At 45.4% G+C, this 17,082-nt stretch overlaps 1 pseudogene; it reads left to right on the top strand.

Moving 5' to 3' along the window:
- Positions 1–15,520, top strand: part of LOC143641044 (contactin-4-like) — a 44,514-nt pseudogene extending 28,994 nt beyond the window's left edge.
- Positions 15,521–17,082: the final 1,562 nt, after the last annotated feature.

Below are 17,082 nucleotides of genomic sequence, written 5' to 3'. Positions count from 1 at the left end.
GCTGGGATTTCTGAAGGCCACCACCTCCTCTCGTTCCCAGAGGGTGCCCAGAGAATGCCCGAGGAGTTGCAGAACGGCAGAGGCTTTGGCTACGTGGTAGCCTTCCGGCCCCATGGGAAGATGATCTGGATGGTCACGGTGCTGGCCTCGGCCGACGCCTCCAGATACATGTTCACGAACGAGAGCATGCGCCCCTTCTCTCCCTTCGAGGTTAAAGTGGGTATCTTCAACAACAAGGGAGAAGGACCCTTCAGCCCCACCACCCTGGTGTATTCTGCAGAAGAAGGTACGCCGTGTGTTTCCTGGACAAAGCTGATGTTTCTTCAACGCTCAAGTTTTTAGGGAGGCCAGACTGTCAGTTTAGGACATACGGAACACGTGGATCAAAGGCGCATCTGGATTTGAGAAAAGTATCGTGTGAAAAAAAATGTGGTTCGTGCCAGGCACAGTGGCTCATGCCTGTCATCCCAGCGGCTCGGGAGGCTGAGGCAGGAGGATCTCGAGTTTAAAGCCAGCCTCAGCAACTCACAAAGACCCTACACCACTCAAGGAGACCCTGTCTCTAAATAAAATACAAAATAGGGCTGGGGATGTGGCTCAGTGGTCAAGCACCCCTGTGTTCAATCCCTGGTATCATTTTTTTAAATGTGGCTCATTATCAAAAGATGTATATAAAAATACTGCATATAAAACCATGTACATGGCTGTCCATTATTGTCGCAGAGGGCCCAGATTCCAACGGTCACTTAAGATCTCGTCTCTCTTTGAATCTACCTACCTATCTACGTCATTGCTTTTTTAAATTATATTTTTATCTCCTTAAGCAAATAGCAGAGTAGAAACATGCATTTCCTGACACCACTTCTGTTTTTATAATCTGTGCTGGGTACTTCTCTTTTTTTTTTCTTTTTGGTACCAGAGATTGAACCCAGGGGTGCTTAACTGCTGAGCCACACCTCCAGGTCTGTTTTGTATTTTATGTAGAGACAGGGTCTCACTGAGTTGCTAAGGGCCTCACTGAGTTGCTGAGGCTGGCTTTGAACTAGCCATCCTCCTGCCTCAGCCTCCCAAGCTGCTGGGATGCCAGGCGTGCACCACCACCTCCAGCTTCTCTTTGCTGTTTTGCTGTTCAGAATGGGACCATATTGAAACGTGTGGAAGTTGAGCTATATACTTTGGACTCAGTGAAGATGCGGTCAAGTTTTTCCCCCCAGAGAGAAACCATTCCTTAAGTTCTGAAGCCCTCTGTCACCTCTCCTTGGCCTCTGTCACCTCTCCTTGACCTCTGTCACCTGTCCTTGGCTTCCGCCTGCCTCAGCCCTCCCAGGCTTTCGTGCATTCTCTGTGCCCCGACCACATCCTTTGAATTTACCCAGATGCCGCAACACGTCCCCTGTCCTGCCCACCTCGTGAATTCATATTGGCCCTTTAAGCCTCCACTTGAACAACCAAGGCCTCTCTCTGATTCCCCAGGCCAGGCCAGGGCAGGAATAACTCCATTTTCTCCCAGTTCATTTCTAGTGGTCATATTTATAGTATTCGAACGTTCCTCTATTCTAATTCACACCCCACTCTATTGCAGATTTTGAATATTTTGGTGGCAGGTACTCACCTGTGTTTCCTGGGGATGGGTCCTTTGTTTTTCCCCTGTGTGCCGGACATTTAGTAAATGCTGAACTCATGAATGCATCAATAGAATCTTCGATTATCCCAGGCAGATGGAGGTCTCCTTGTTCAACATGGCCTCAAGGGTGGAGTGCATTCTGGTGGGGGTACACAAGATGACTGTAAATGACATCGCACGAACTTTTCAAAGAATCAAAGAGGCACGTTGATTTCAGCTGCATTAGAAAAAATATAGAGCCATCCCGTCAAATGCAAGACGTCATGAGTGTTATTGCTGCCAACAAGGCTAAGCTTGATTTTTCTTTCAAAAAGACCATCAAAAGGAAAGATTCATATACAAACAGTATGCAGGCTGAAACTCTGCCAAATAAAATAAAATAAAATAACTGAAATTTGGGAAACAGTTGGTCCAGCCTGTCCTTTTAGCTGAGAATGCAAATGACTTGGGTAAACCGTGGCTAAATCTTGTCCAAGAGCATGGAGATCCACAGCATGAAGCTAAACTAGTGTCCGTTCAGCTCTCTGGAATCTTAGTGAAGGCAGGTGACTGTCTTTTTTTTCCCTTTTCTCTTATGTTCTCATAATCCAGTGACTAGAATTACTACTGATGACAAGTGTTCATTAAGCAAGTTCCAACCAAGCACGGTGGTGCCCTCCTGTCATCCCAGTTGCTCAGGAGGCCGAGGCAGGAGGATCACAAGTTTATAGCCAGTCTCAGCCATTTAGCAAGGCCCTAAGCATCTTAGTGAGTCCCTGTTTCAAAATTTAAAAAAATAAAATAAAATGGGCTGGGGATGTGGCTCAGTGGATAAGCATTCCTGGGTTCAATCCCTGGTACCAAAAAAGAAAAATAAAAGAAAAAAAAGTCCCACCTTGAAGGAATTGCTGGCTTTGAAAAACCTTGAACTAAACTAGTTCTGGGTTCCTTCTATACCACTCACCTCCAAACTGAAATCCCAAAGGCTTTGGAGTGGTCTCCTCCTGACCACCACCTGCTACACGTCAGTCATTGCCTCTCTACAGAATGAGACTTTGCCTGGCATCCTTAAGGACCTTTCTAGAACCACGGATTTTTTGCACCTTATAATGAACATCGTCTGTAGAAGTTTGTGCTCATGCAGCCGATTGATTCATAAGAACTTGAATTCCTTTCTCGGCAGAACCCACCAAACCACCGGCCAGTATCTTTGCCAAGAGTCTTTCTGTGACTGATACTGAAGTTTCCTGGGCCTCCCCCCTGAAGAAGAATAGAGGACGGATCGAAGGTTATGAGGTAGGCAAGCACGTGTGCCCAGGGTCTGTACCCCTCAGTGGGGTCTCAAGGACACACTGGGACGGGAACTGCCCTTCATTCCCATTCATAGCTGTCTGTTTTAGGAACCCGGCGTCTGACTCAGAATTAATGAAAGCACTAAATGTTCAGACCATCCTTGGTCCCTGGTATACTCTAGGGGGGTGTTTCAGGATATATGCAATTTTAAGCATTTATGAGCTCAGGTCTGATTTACCCAGCATCACCTGAGCTCAAAGCAAAGACGGAGAACAACCAACAGTGCTTCTCAGTAAGAAGTCAAAAACAGGAGCTGGGGCTGTAGCCCCGTGATGGAGCACTTGCCTAGCATGGGTGAGGCCCTGGGTTCGATCCTCAGCACCACATAAAGATGAAACAAATAAAATAAAGACACTGTGTCCCTCTACTACTACGCAAAAAACAAAATATACATATATTTTTAAAAAGCCAAAGACCAAAAAAAGAAGGCTTTCTTAATTTTATGGGTAACTTCTCAGAACATGCAAATCTCTTTGTTCTGAAATCTTTGCTCATTAAATTGGTCATAGAAAATTAACTCTGTCATTTAAAAAAAAAAAAAAGATTACCTGATAACATTGGAAATGTCCCCCGTGGGTCGGATTTCCAGCATCTTTCTATCTTCTCAGGTGAAATACTGGAGACACGATGACAAAGAGGAAAACGCTAGAAAAATTTGCACAGTGGGCAATCAGACATCGACCAAAATCACCAATTTAAAAGGCAGCGTCCTGTATCACTTGGCTGTCAAGGCGTATAATTCGGCTGGGACGGGTCCCTCCAGTGCCACGGTCAACGTCACCACCAGAAAGCCATGTAATAACAAACTCGCTCAGAAATACTGGGGGGGATTCATCAAACATATGCGCCAGGTTCCTTCCCTGTCCCCACTTCATGGTGATCATTTGCATACTAATTGGTATCAGGATGTGGTTTCAGACTCACCTTAGCATCTCACTGAACCCTTGAGGGCATCATGCCAAACTCATTGCTCCTGAGGACAGAAAGATAAATGTTTTTTCTCCTCCCTGGAAAGGCTGCTGCTGCTTTTAGCTCTAAATGTTAGGCGGCCAGCTGAATCTTTTTTCCATTTGCAACGCAGTATCTCAGTCAGATTTCAGTGACCTTGAAGACACAGATTAGTGCAATCGTCCATTAAATGGCCTGCACTCTTGAGTTCCAGTAAGGAGAGATTCCTCCGAATCCATGGAGATTTAATAACCTGTGACTTCGTGTATCTTCTTTTTTTTTTTACAGCACCCAGCCAACCTCCCGGAAACATCATATGGAATTCATCGGACTACAAAATTATCCTGAATTGGGATCAAGTGAAGGCCCTGGATAATGAGTCGGAAGTCAAAGGATACAAAGTGGGTAATTTCTTTTTTTGCAAAGGCGCCTAATCTTAATGTGAAGTGGGGACAGTGTCCTTCCCTGCATCAGATGATGCACATTCTCCCTTTACCTGAGGATGCTTTCCGAGCCCCTTAGGAATCCCTGCCCCAGAGTGGTGTGGGACAATTTGTATAAATGTCCCCGAACAATTTGTCAGAATTTAGATAATCACCCCTGTTAGTCAGTTTTCCATTACTATAACAAACACCTGAGATAATCCGCCGATGAAGAGAAAAAGGTTGATTTGGGCTCCAAGTTCCAGAGGTTTTTATTCTATAGATAGTTAACCCTGTTGCTTTGGGGCCTGAACCGAGGCAGACATCATGGTCGAGCAATCTGCTCATATCACGGCCACTGAGAAGCAGAGAGAGAGAGGAGGAGACGAGGGTCCCACGGTCCCCTTAAGGGAACATCCCCAGTGACATAAAACCTTACTGTGAGTCCTACCTCTTAAAATTTGCACCACCCCCCTCTAGTTCCACAGGCCGGGGACCACACCTTTGGGAGATACTTACCTAAGCCACAGTGTCACCTAACCTTTAGGCTCAGGCAGCATCAATCAGACATGGTTAAGGACTCGGTGGATAAAGGACCCTGAAGGCACACTTGATCAGCATTTGGTTTGGTTCCCCCTCTCAGCTGGACTGGTCAATCAGACACAGTAACATCCCAGCATAACTAATGGCCAATTGCTTCGGCTCTGCCTGTAGTTAGGAAGCTTCATATATTTAGGAAAACAAGTGGGAGGTTTTTTTTTTTTTTAGAAAAGTCATTTAGAGAAAAAAGAAGAAAATGGATGTAGTCTTATTTCCACAATCGAAAGAAGTCTTGACCAGCCGTCCATCAGAAGCTTCCTATGGTCTCCAGATAAGCCTCCCCTAAACCAGTGGCTAAAACACCTACTGTGTGTAGTTTCCATGATTCTGAAATCTGGTCTGGGTGCCCATGGGCACCCCCGGCCCCCCAGGCCTGGATGGACTAAGGTGCCTCTTGACACATTTCCACCTGCTTTGATGGAGTGGAAGAGTCGGAATCTGGCCAGGGATCGCTGTCCTGTGAGGCCTCTCCCTGTGGATGGCTTGGGTTTCCACAGAGTATGGCGAACTCAGGTTTCCAGCTTCAAGGAGAAAGAAAGCAAAGCTTTCAGGCCTTTTAAAATCTAAGAATGAAAATAGCCACTGAATGGAGATTCCTCAGAAAACTTGGAATGGAACCACCATTGGACCCAGCTATCCCACTCCTCAGTTTATACCCAAAGGACTTAAAATCAGCATACTAATGGGACACAGCCACATCAGTGTTTACAGCAGCTCAATTCACAATAGCCAAGCTATGGAACCAACCTAGATGCCCTTCAACAGATGCATGGATAAAGAAAATGTGGTATAGATTCACAATGGAATATTACTCAGCCTTAAAGAAGAATGAAATGATGGTATTGGCCAACAAGTGGATGGAGCTGGAGACTATCACGCTAAGCGAAATAAACCAATCCCCAAAATACCAAAGGCCAAATGCTTTCTCTGATATGCAGATGCTAATTCACAATAAGGGATCTGGGGGTGGTGCTAGGAAAGTACAGAGTTACTTTGGATTGGAGAGAAGGGGAGGATAGTAGAATGAATCAGATCCTCTGTGCATACATGACTACACATCTGGTGTGACTCTATATCATGAACAACCAGAAGAATGAGAAGTTATCCTCCATTTAATGATGTGGCCAAGTGTATCCTCCTGTCTGTCATGTACAACTAATTAGAACAAATAAAAAAATAGCCATCCTCAGACTCAGAGGCAGGGGAGCTAGACTCTAGCTTTTGATGTAAGGCCTAGAATGTCCCATGCAGAAGGGAAGAGGTTGGTAGCAACCCTATTGATAGACCAGAGAATGCACCAGGAAGACCGTGTCCAGCAGTCAGGTTCGGAACATCCCTAAGGAATGAAGGAAGGAATTGAGCATATTTAATCTGGGTTAAAAAAAAATCAAAACGCTCTGGAAGTATGATGCCCACTTCCTGTATGGGAAGGGCTATTGCTAGGAATGACAAACATATTTGTCCTGCAAAGTTCCAAGGAACTTTAAAACGACAGCCAATGAATGAGAATTCCATGAAGATAAAGGGTGGCTCCATTCTCCTTGCTGATGGACAGAGCTCTTCCGAAGGGGACTTAGTTCCAAGAGAGGTGGAGCATTTTTCTCTGTCACTGGAAATGAACCTCAGCTGGATTACGGCACAGTGAGATGTTAGGGAAGGAAATAAGTAGGGTATATAGATTCCATCGCATATTCCACTTCCTTTCTAGCCCAGGAAAGTCATGACTAAGTGATGTGCAAAAGAGCTTTCGGGAAACCCTCATCATCCGGGCTCCGCGTGGGCAATGCTTTTGACCTCTCGTGGCTTCACATGAATCCCGCCAGAGAAAAAGTGGTTCTTTTAGCAATTCTGCATGTCAACTTTCAATGAACCATTCCGTGGTTTTCATTATAAAAGGAAGATTATAAAACCAAAGCCTATGTTTATTTTTTTTTCCCCCAAGGAGGCATGCTTGGAAGTCAGAAATTTTCTGGGGTCCTGCAAAATAGCCTGTCATCTATGACTCAGTAAACGAAATAATTGCCAAGACCTTCCCCCTGCACCAATTAAAAGGCAGAAGCAGGCTGGGTGGGAAGCCACAGGCAACCTAGAGAGGGTGTCTTGCTATCAGAACGTGCCAGCTGCAGACCACTTCCTGCCTGTGTTGACTTCAGAAAAAAGGAAACACAGCTCCCCAGAGACTGCAGGCTTTACGAAGGTGGTAGGGGGAAAAAATATAAAATGGATCATTCTAGATTACAGTTTTAAAATGTGGACTCCTCCTCTAACTTTGTCCTGTAGTTTGGCTCTCTCTTGGCTGTGTGACTTTAGGTCGATCGCTTGAGCTCTCTGGGGCTACATGGACCTTTGGTGTTAAAAGGAGAAGTTTCTAGTATCTTTGTTGTCCTCTGACCCTGTCTCTCCCTGTGACTGTTCCCCCAGACATCCTTAAGCAGGGGCTCATTTTTCAGCTCTGAGCTTGGAAGCCTTCCCTGCTGGCCAGAGCTAGGGGTTTTGTGGGAGATGGGGGTTTTTGTTGTTTGGACAGGTACTGGGGATTGAACCCAGGGGCACTTTACCACTGAGCCACCTCCCTAGTCCATTTTATTTTATTTTTTAATTTTGAGACAGGATCTCACTAAATCATGGAGAGCCTAGCTAAGATACCGGGGCTGTCTTTGCACTTGAGATCCTCCTCTCTCAGTCTCCCAGGTTGCTGGGAATCACAGGCACGTGCCGGGGCTTCAGCCAGAGCTCTCTGTACCAGACTTTTGGAAGTCCTTACCATCCTCTTGTAATTAGCTGGTGGCTTGTGAATCCCCTGACTGTGGGCTTCCGGAGGACAATGTCTGAATTCTTATCTGTGTTTTTCCCACCAAGGAGTACACTCACGGGGATCATGAGAGTGCTCTCGTTTCCTAACTCTGGTTTCTTTGATGACCAGAGAGACAGTGGGGTTGGGTTAGGCTGGAGGATGAATGAGGAAAAGCGTAGCTTTATATAAAAAAAAAAAAAAGAAAGAAAGAAAGACACAATGTGCAACTCTGGAGCCCTGACCAGGCTAGCTGGGAGTATGTCCTTGATCATCACAGGAAAGGAAAGGAGGCACAGTTGATTTAACCCAACCAAGAGGGGAGAATGAAAAATAATAACAGAAGTAAATTCTCCCTCCTGGCCTCAGTGATACCCATTAGAACCGGTGGGAAAAGGAGTGTCAAAGGCAGACAGCCACCAGGGTCCCCAGGAATTGCACAAGTCCCGTGTCCCAGGCTCATTTTCCAGCAGATGCTTGAAGTGAAAGAAGAATTCCAGGCAACGAGGCAAAAACGTTCGCTCGACCCACGAGTGATCAGCAAGCCCTCATGTGGCAGATGTGAAAACTCGAGCCCACTGAGCTAAGTGACTTGGAGTGCCCTCGGGTTTGGCCAGGGCGAGGATCAGTATGCACGCCTCCGAGTCCGCTTCAGTGAACTGGCCGTGAGAGATGATAGAACGGCTTTAGAGAGAAAAATTGAGTCACGGTCACGATTTAGTTGGCACCACTTGGTACACCTGCTCCCTCTCAGAGACTCTCCCCTGAGGTCTGTAACACCTCTTTGAGAAGGCCCTTCTTGAATTGATGACCCCAGCCGACCCTTGAATGCACACCTAGGAGATTCGTTTGGGCAGTATCACTTTGTGTAGGGCGTGGGGGCGGGTGGGGGCGTAAAACAGGCCAAGACAGACCAAGGGGCGTTTGACCTCCCAAAAATGATCTGTTGGGCTTGGCGTAGGATGGAGAGAAATTATTTTCATGTTTATAGAAACAGAATGAGGAAAACCAGAGAGCTTGGGATGGTTTCCTATCTCAATCACCAACCACATCCTATAAACTAGCTACGGGGCTTAGACATTCTGCTTTTCTTCCAAATATGGTTTTGTATTCGTTCACGGTATTTTCTGGGTTCCAGAAAACATAAAGGTTGGGAAGTTGGTGTTGAAGGAAGTGTGGCGGTCGCATGGAGGTCTAGTGGGAAATGCTACGGAAACCTCAGACAGAGGGCAGAGGAAAGACGGAGGTCACAAGGACAGGTCAGAGGGACAGAGAGACACATCCTGAGCCCTTGATCTCCCAGCACCACCCCCCTCTTCTTTTTAAGCTGGGACAAGAGAAACCAGAGTGTTTGACCTCCCTCAGATGCATCCCAAGGAATCTCACTGTCACTGAGTCTCACGATCACTGTACTGACTGGTCCACGTACGTGTGAGCGTATGTGTGGGGGTGAGATGATATCTCAGGAAACCCACCTTGAGATCATTTTTAGAGATGGCTTTATAGGTTGAATAAATCATGGGTCAGATTGCAGCGGGAAGAGTTGATCTTTGATAGAGAATTTGACTCATTAAAAATGGCTATTGTAGGGCTGGGGTTGTGGCTCAGTTAGCAAAGCACGGGACTGGCACCTGCGAGGCCCTGGGTTTGATCCTTGGCACCACATAACAATAAAATAAAGGCATTGTGTCCATCAAATAGAAAAAAATATTTAAAAAAATAAAATGCCTATGGTAGGGCCAGGGGGTGTGACTCAGGGGTACAGTACTTGCCTGCCAAGTGTGAGGGCCTGGGCTCCATCCACAGCACCTCCCCAAAAGGCTTTCCTATTAAACTCAGTCCTTTCTTGGTCCACATTTCCTCCTAAACACTGAAGGTGTCCGCGTAGCGGAGATCTCTGCGTGGGCAGGAGTCTTCATATGAGAAGTTGACTCTAGAATGTGTGAGTCCCAGAACATTCTGTGCACACGAGTCTTCCAGGTAACTTTAGGACACCAGAGTTAAGAAGGAGAACCTCTGCTCTGGCTCGCAGAGTCAGGCAAGTGACCTAAACAAGTCGCCTCTCTGTTCAACAAATATCCTACCTATTGGCACTAAGCACTTTTCTGAGCCCTTCTTAACTTCATAACGGCCCACTGAGGGAGAAATTCCATCTCTAGAATGTAGTGCATGCATTAGCTCTAATTTTATGGATGAAGAAGTATGTCACACAGCAAAGACGTCAGAGACCTGGGATCAGAACATAGCATTACGGATAATAGGGATCGTAGCCACTTTTCATTCTGTCTATCAGCAATAAACAAATAGAGCAAGTGGTAATACAGTTCTGCAAAGGAAAACAAACTGGGGTGCAGCACTGGACGGAGGCATGGCACAAAAAAGACAGACTTCACATTTTATATAAAGATCAAGAAAGGCTTCTCTGGAAGTGACATTCCATATGGGCCTGGAAAGAAAGGAGGAGTGAACCGTTAGCTCTCTGGAAAAGCATTCCAAGTGCAACAGACAGGAGGTACAAAGGTCCTGAGGTCACGCATGCCAACATAACAAAGGAGTTCTGCCATCTCCAACAGCCTGCAGAGTTGGTGATTGTCCAGAGCGGGCAGTGACTTCTCGGCTCCCATGGGGGCCAGACAGGAATGGAGACAAGTGTGTTTGTGCTACTATAATCCAACACCCACAGGGAGATAAGTTATAATAAATGTGAGTTCGTTTTTCACAGTTCTGGAGGCCAGGAAGTCCAAGGTCAAGGTGCCAACCTATGGCCATGGCCTTTTTTTGTGTGTTATCACATGGCAGAAGCAAGAAGGGGATGAGAGAACAGAAGGGGATCCTTCTTTAACAGCACCAGTGCCACCCACAAGGGTGAAGCCCTCATGCTATGTCACCTATTAAAAAAAAAAAACACCTTTTAATGTCATCACAGTAGGAAATGAATTTCACTGAGTTTCAGAGACGTTAGACATTCAGACCATAAACTATCAGAGGGGCCGTATCTCCCAGTTCATCAATAGAACTGAAGGGTTTTTTTTTTTTCATGCATAATCCCTTAGTTTATAAATCCTGGCGTGGAACTCAGAAACTAACAAACTTAATGAGAGATCAACAAATAATACAGGCAGGCTGGGTATGATCCCTGTATCTCCAGGTTTCTACCACCTCCTTGCCTATAGGAAGGCAGAGACAGCCACCCAGATGGTGGCCAAGCTGGAACCCTGGTCATCTTTGGAATCAGAGCTACTGTGGTCATCCACCTGTATTATGTAGAACACACCAGATGATCCCTAGTGGAAACAGTCATTGGCGGCTATTATTATCCTCATTCCTGGGAATCCACACCTCCTCCCTGACTTCCCTCCCGGATTCTATTGAATGCAAGTACAGCCCTCAAAGCCATCAGCCGAACCAAGAGTTTGGTGTCAATAAAGTGTTTTTCGGGTCCTTTTTAAGGTTTTGCCACAGTCCCTAATATTACAAGACCCATAAGCCGTGCAGATAAGAAGTCTGGATTTTTTTTTTCTTCTGGATTTATATTTGAAACTCGTTGAATTCTCTGAGCTGTTGCAAGAACCAGAGGTAAATCAAAGAAGCAATTTATTCCTCAAAGCCAGATGTGACCTTGCATGTTCTCAGCAAGCCCGCTCTCCTGAGGGGCTGTGACGTGAGGCTTCGACACTCCTGAGTGCAGTGGCGGATTTATTGGAGCCTGATCATTAGCAAGGGGACGATCTGGGGGTGCAGGGGTGGGGGGTGGCTAATGAATCTTTCCACCTTGTATGAGGGAGACATCCTTTAAGGTAATGAGATGGCCAGGGAAGAAATAGGAACTGAACACTCTTAAGGGAATTCTGATGGATTTCACTGACGTTTGGATTGGTCCTTGTGATAGGAAAGTGACCTTCTGTCTCCAATCAGCATTGGTCAGGGGTCTTGGGGGAAAAAAAGAGCCTGTCTGTGGGTCTCAGAGCGGGACCCCAGGCCCAGCAGTGTTGGCATTAGCTGAGGGCTTTGGAACTGCAGTGTTTCGGGTCCCAGCCACTTCTGCACTGGGAACCCGGGGAAGGGGACCCTGCAGGCTGTGTCTTACTGAATTCCCCAGATAATTCTGATGTGTGCTCCAATTTGAGAGCCACTGATGTAGCTCATGGGGCTCTTCCCGTATTGATGTCATCTGAGGATCTTTAAAAAAAAAAAAATTCTCAGCATCTCGGGAGGCTGAAGCAGGAGGTATCTCAAGTTCAAGTCCGGCCTCAGCTGCTTAGTGAAACCCTGTCTCAAAATCAAAAATCAAAAAAGTTCTGGGGATGAATTTCAGCAGTAGGAGCATCCCCAGGTTCAATCTCCACTACCCAAAAATAAAATTTAAAAAATCAAAAACAATATATATATATATATAATTTTTTTTTTTAACTTCTGTGGGGTCTCACTCAGGCAGCCTGGCATAGACCTGGAGTGGGGTTTCTCACCTTTTTCCTATTCAAACTTTGACCTGGCATATTCTCTGTTGTGGGGCTCTCTGCTGCATCCCTGGTCCCTACCCACTGCACCCGGAGCACCTGTTGTGACCACCAGACCTGTCTTCAGGAAGTGCCCAATGCCTCCTGACAGGTGATCTGTCCCCCCGACCTCCACACACACACATGTCTGGAGCATCAGATCTGTGGCCACAGTGGCTCCAACATGCCACTCTAAGAGCACCACCCATCTGAAGTGCCCCTAGCTTTTTAGTTATCATAGGAAACTGCAGAGGGTGGGCGATAGCAGCTTAAGAGAGTGGGTTTAGCTAGGTGCACACCTGTCATCCGAGCAGCTCGGGAGGCTGAGGCAGGAGGATTGTGAGTTCAAAGCCAGCCTCAGCAACTTATGGAGGCCCTAAGCCACTCGGTGAGACCCTGTCTCTAAATAAAATACAAAATAGGGCTGGGGATGGGGCTCAGGGGTGGAGTACCCCCTGAGTTCAATCTCAGGTACAAAAAAAAAAAAAGAGGTGTGTGTTTAGAAGTCCTCATTCTTGCTCGAGGCGGGGGGCTTGCTGCTGGTCAGGGCAGGCAGCCACAGGTAGGTGAAGGGGTGCTAGCTAGTCCCTCATCAAATGAAGCACAGCCTGTTCTAGGTAGCTTTCTCATCCACGTGACCCGATCACTTTGGGGCACCCAGAAAGAAAACAAAAGCACAAGCTGGGAACTAGCCAGTCTGGGGTCCCAGTCTGGGGAAAGATTATTGCCTTGCCCGTTTCAAAATCTCCCTTTGCTGAGGTGTCCTCTCTTTCTGGGATTCATGATGACACTGACGTGCCATGTAAGTCCTGGGCTTGTAGCCTCTGCCACAAATGTCTCTCATTCCCATTAAGACTCCCTTGAGCCAGGCCCTCCCTGTGCAATCTTGGAGACACCCAGAGAGATGGGTGCTATTGTACCCATCTTTTCTTTTGTTTGTTTTGGGGCGCCAAGGATTGAACTCGGGCACTCCACCACGGAGTCCCATCCCCAGCCCTATTTTGTATTTTTTTTTTAGAGATAGGGTCTCACTGAGTTGCTTACGGCCTCCCTTTTGCTGAGGCTGGCTTTGAACTCTCAATCCTCCTGCCTCAGCCTCCTGAGTGACTGGGATTACAGGCATGTGCAAGTGCACCCGGCTATTATCGGCATCTGATAAACTAGGGAAGTGAGTGAGTCTCAAGAGGTGACAGTGAGGCGCCCAGACACACAGTGGCCGAATCTACTCTGCCCCCACAGCCCCTAATGTGCATCTGCCTCTCCATCCTCTGCCAGATGTGTTAAGGGGACCCCTCCAAGAGGCCAGCCACACAGCATCTTGGTGCAGTGCCCCAGCCCCTCGACATTATGCTCTTCCCTCATAATGAAGTGGGAGGTGCAGGCACAACCCTTTCCACGAACAGGCTTTCTAAATCCATGGGCAGCCAGAGAATCTCAGCATCTCTGTGTGTCACGGGTGTCACAGGCGAAAAACAAATGAATACCCCCATCTTCGGGGTCTTCTTGAGGACAGCAGGTGACCCGTTCCTGTACCCGCAGGTCTTGTACAAGTGGAACCGACAGAGCAGCACATCTGTCATCGAGACAAATAAGACCTCGGTGGAGCTCTCGCTACCTTTCAATGAGGATTACATCATAGAGATTAAGCCATTCAGCGACAGAGGCTACGGCAGCAGCAGTGAGCAGATTCGAATCCCAAAGATATCAAGTAAGAATCCTCTTCCAGAGATGGTAGTTGTCATGCGGTTCAGTGTCTTCCTCCGGAAATGTGTTAAACTGAATGGGAGTGTGTGCAACAGGTGCATAAATACACACTCAGGCTCCTTTTCAAACATGTGGAACAACGTGCCAGACTTGATGATTTTAGGCGTTTCTGTTTGTTTGTGTTTTTATATATTTTTTTTAAATTTTTTATGTGTTTCTGTTTTTATGTATTTTGAGTGAATCCATTCAATTCTATAGAATTGTAGAGACAGAAAGCAGGTTCTCAGTTGGCCATGGCTGGCCAGGTAGGGGTGGAACTTGAGTGAATATTGGGTTTTCATTTGGGGGAGGATGAAAAAATTTCTAGACATACATAGCAATGCTGTCCAAGGAGTGTCTAAATGGATGACAAGGCTCCGTACCCTTTAAACTAGTTAAAAATGGTCACTTTTCTGTCTTGTGTATTTTGCCACAATACAAAAGAAAGGTTGCTGTTAGACGTTTGAGGGGAGATGGGCACTAGCCATTGGATTTAGCAGTCTGGAGATTTGGGGATCAGTGCAGGCTGTAAAATTTTAAGCCGTCAGTGGAGAGGTGATATTTTAAATCATAATGAAAATCCTCACCACTGAGTCCTGAATTTTAGCCCTGAGTATCCTTCTGCTAAGTGCCCATAGGTTTCTCAGATGAACGAAGGACCTGTTATGTTTTATGGGTACCAAATAGCAGTCATGTCTCCATGAAGCCATTTTATTGCACTTACAAAATCTGGGTACCTGAAACACTCTCAGGCCATTTTGCTCTCTCCCTGGGCTGTGTCTTGTTCGGGTTGGATTTCGTATTTAGTATTAGTTTGTTAATATTAAAGTACTTTGATGTCAAGCGAAGGCTCCCGAAGAGCTGTCCCCTAACGAGGCAATCTTGGAAGTAGTATCTTACCTCTTTGGGCCCCAGGGCTCCTCATCCATTCAATGGAGTCACAACAATACCAAAAAGAAGGAAGAAAAAAGAAGGGGGGGAGGGGGAAGGGGGAGGGGGAGAAATTTCTTCCCACATTCCACATCCTTAACCTCATTTTACAAAAGGCCAAACAGTGGCAGGGATTTCCTGTCACCTGCTCCCAGGTTCCTAGCCAGGTAGCTCCAGAGGCACTGGGAGATCATATTTTTTCGGGGGGAACCCAGCCACTGTGTGAAGCCCTGTGTCTCCTCCTCTCTCTTGACTTATAGTAGGAACAGATGAGATTAGAGTCCAAAGACAGCAGGAAGCAGATTGACTTGGTTGCAGCCAGGTGCAGAGGGAAAAAGCTTTCCTGTAATGGTTGCAGGTCTCGATCCACCACCTTGAACCCTTTTGTAGAGTTTCCTTTGCTGATGGTCCTAAGACCAGGTAGGGTGTACATTTCTGGAAAAGCTTAATGAAGATTTTTCTGGAGCAGGGGCGGGGTGTGCTGCTACCTACTGGGTGGATTGCTGCTGAGTGGACTCCTTCTGTCTTTGCAGATTTCTATGCCAGAGGCTCGGGGGCTTCCACTTCGAATGCGTGCACCTTATCGGCCATAAGTACCCTCATGATCTCCCTCACAGCCAGGTCTAGTTTATGACGAACGGTCTCTAAAGGACTTGCTGTTTATACTCTAAGCAACATTTAGCTAGTTGTTTTGAAGACACCCAGTACTAAGTAATATTGTTGTTCGAGTAAATCTTATTACTGGAAAAAAAAAGTTTTTTGCTTCTTTAGGAATGGTATTCTACAGTACTTCCTCAAAGCAAATCTAGCTTTGTCCTGAGGTTTCTTTGGAACCTCTGCAATGCACTGAAGACATCTGTAATATGATGTTACCAAAGCAGTTTACATATGCCCTTATATGCATATTTTTTATTATATATTTAGTGTTTTATAGAATTTTTTAAAGTTAACATATAATGTAGATATTAATTTTTTTTCCTCTGCTATAAAAAAATGTTACGGGCAACACAACCGTATACGATTATGATTTGAAAATACTTCCTTGTAAGAGTTGGAAGCCCATCTTGGTAAATACATTGCAAATGATTTGTAGAGTTTTACAAGGCTCTGATGGCAGAAGAGCTTGGGTCTCTAACTCAAGGCTGCTGTATATAAATTACTCTCTGAATGGTTAATGCATTGAATCCAATCCTTTTGACATGTATAATATGGTTCCCTGCCTTCAGGGTGAATTTTGTTGTTCAACACAACTTGAGATGGTTTTAGCACCAGTTGCAGGTCTCAAAAGCTACACTTTCTGTCCAAGAGGTACCTTGTACAATATCCTCATACTCTCATAATATGAATTCGTCATCGGATGGTAAGACTTTCTGTTCCCTCGACTAAGTTAGCATCATCTTCGTAGTAGCATTACCTTAGATGTTAAATTTGAAGTTACCTACCCTGTAGTAACATAGATCCAAAGTTACTATAGTCACCCAAGTCTTTTCAAAGGATTTAAAAAACAAAAATGATAATTTTACTCTCTTTCTATGTATCTGTTTGGAATGTGAATTTTAAAAGAAGTCATTCTCCGTCAATGGATTCATCCTCTCTTGGCACAGTTTCTTATAGAGGATACGTGTCTCTCTGTAATACTAGCGCCCTTCTTTTGAATCATAGTCATTCATGCAGTTTGGAAGATTTCTCCTGTTCCAGCAAAACAATTGCTGTTGAGAATTTTTTTTCCTATGACTCTATAAAAGATCTTTAGTACAATTGTCTGGTATCTTGATGAATCTCCTGCTTTGCAATATCTAGCCTTGTTGCTTTATGAGCTTTTACCTTGTACGTTCTCCAGAATCACACGTTGGAAAAATGACAGTATCCACAAAGTCATATTCTTATGAAAAGAGCTATATGTTACAGGGGAGGTTTTTGTAAACGGGCGTTCGTGGAACCCTAATATAAAAGGCAATGCAATTTTCTATAAAAACTTTGACTTGTAAACATCTGTCACCTTTTCTTCTTTCTCAGAGATCTCAAAATTTGCCTGTCATGGGTCGGGTTTTGCTTAGCAATAATACAAGTTAAACTTTTTTCCCTTCTAGTTACATTCGCCAATAAAGACATAATCAGAATTCCACCCATGTCAAAGGGGGAAAAAAAAAAAAAATATATATATATATATATATATATATATATATATATATATAT

The sequence above is a fragment of the Callospermophilus lateralis genome, unplaced genomic scaffold (assembly GCF_048772815.1).
Source record: "Callospermophilus lateralis isolate mCalLat2 unplaced genomic scaffold, mCalLat2.hap1 Scaffold_83, whole genome shotgun sequence".
Lineage (NCBI taxonomy): Eukaryota > Metazoa > Chordata > Mammalia > Rodentia > Sciuridae > Callospermophilus > Callospermophilus lateralis.
This window is presented reverse-complemented; position numbering and strand designations above follow the sequence as displayed.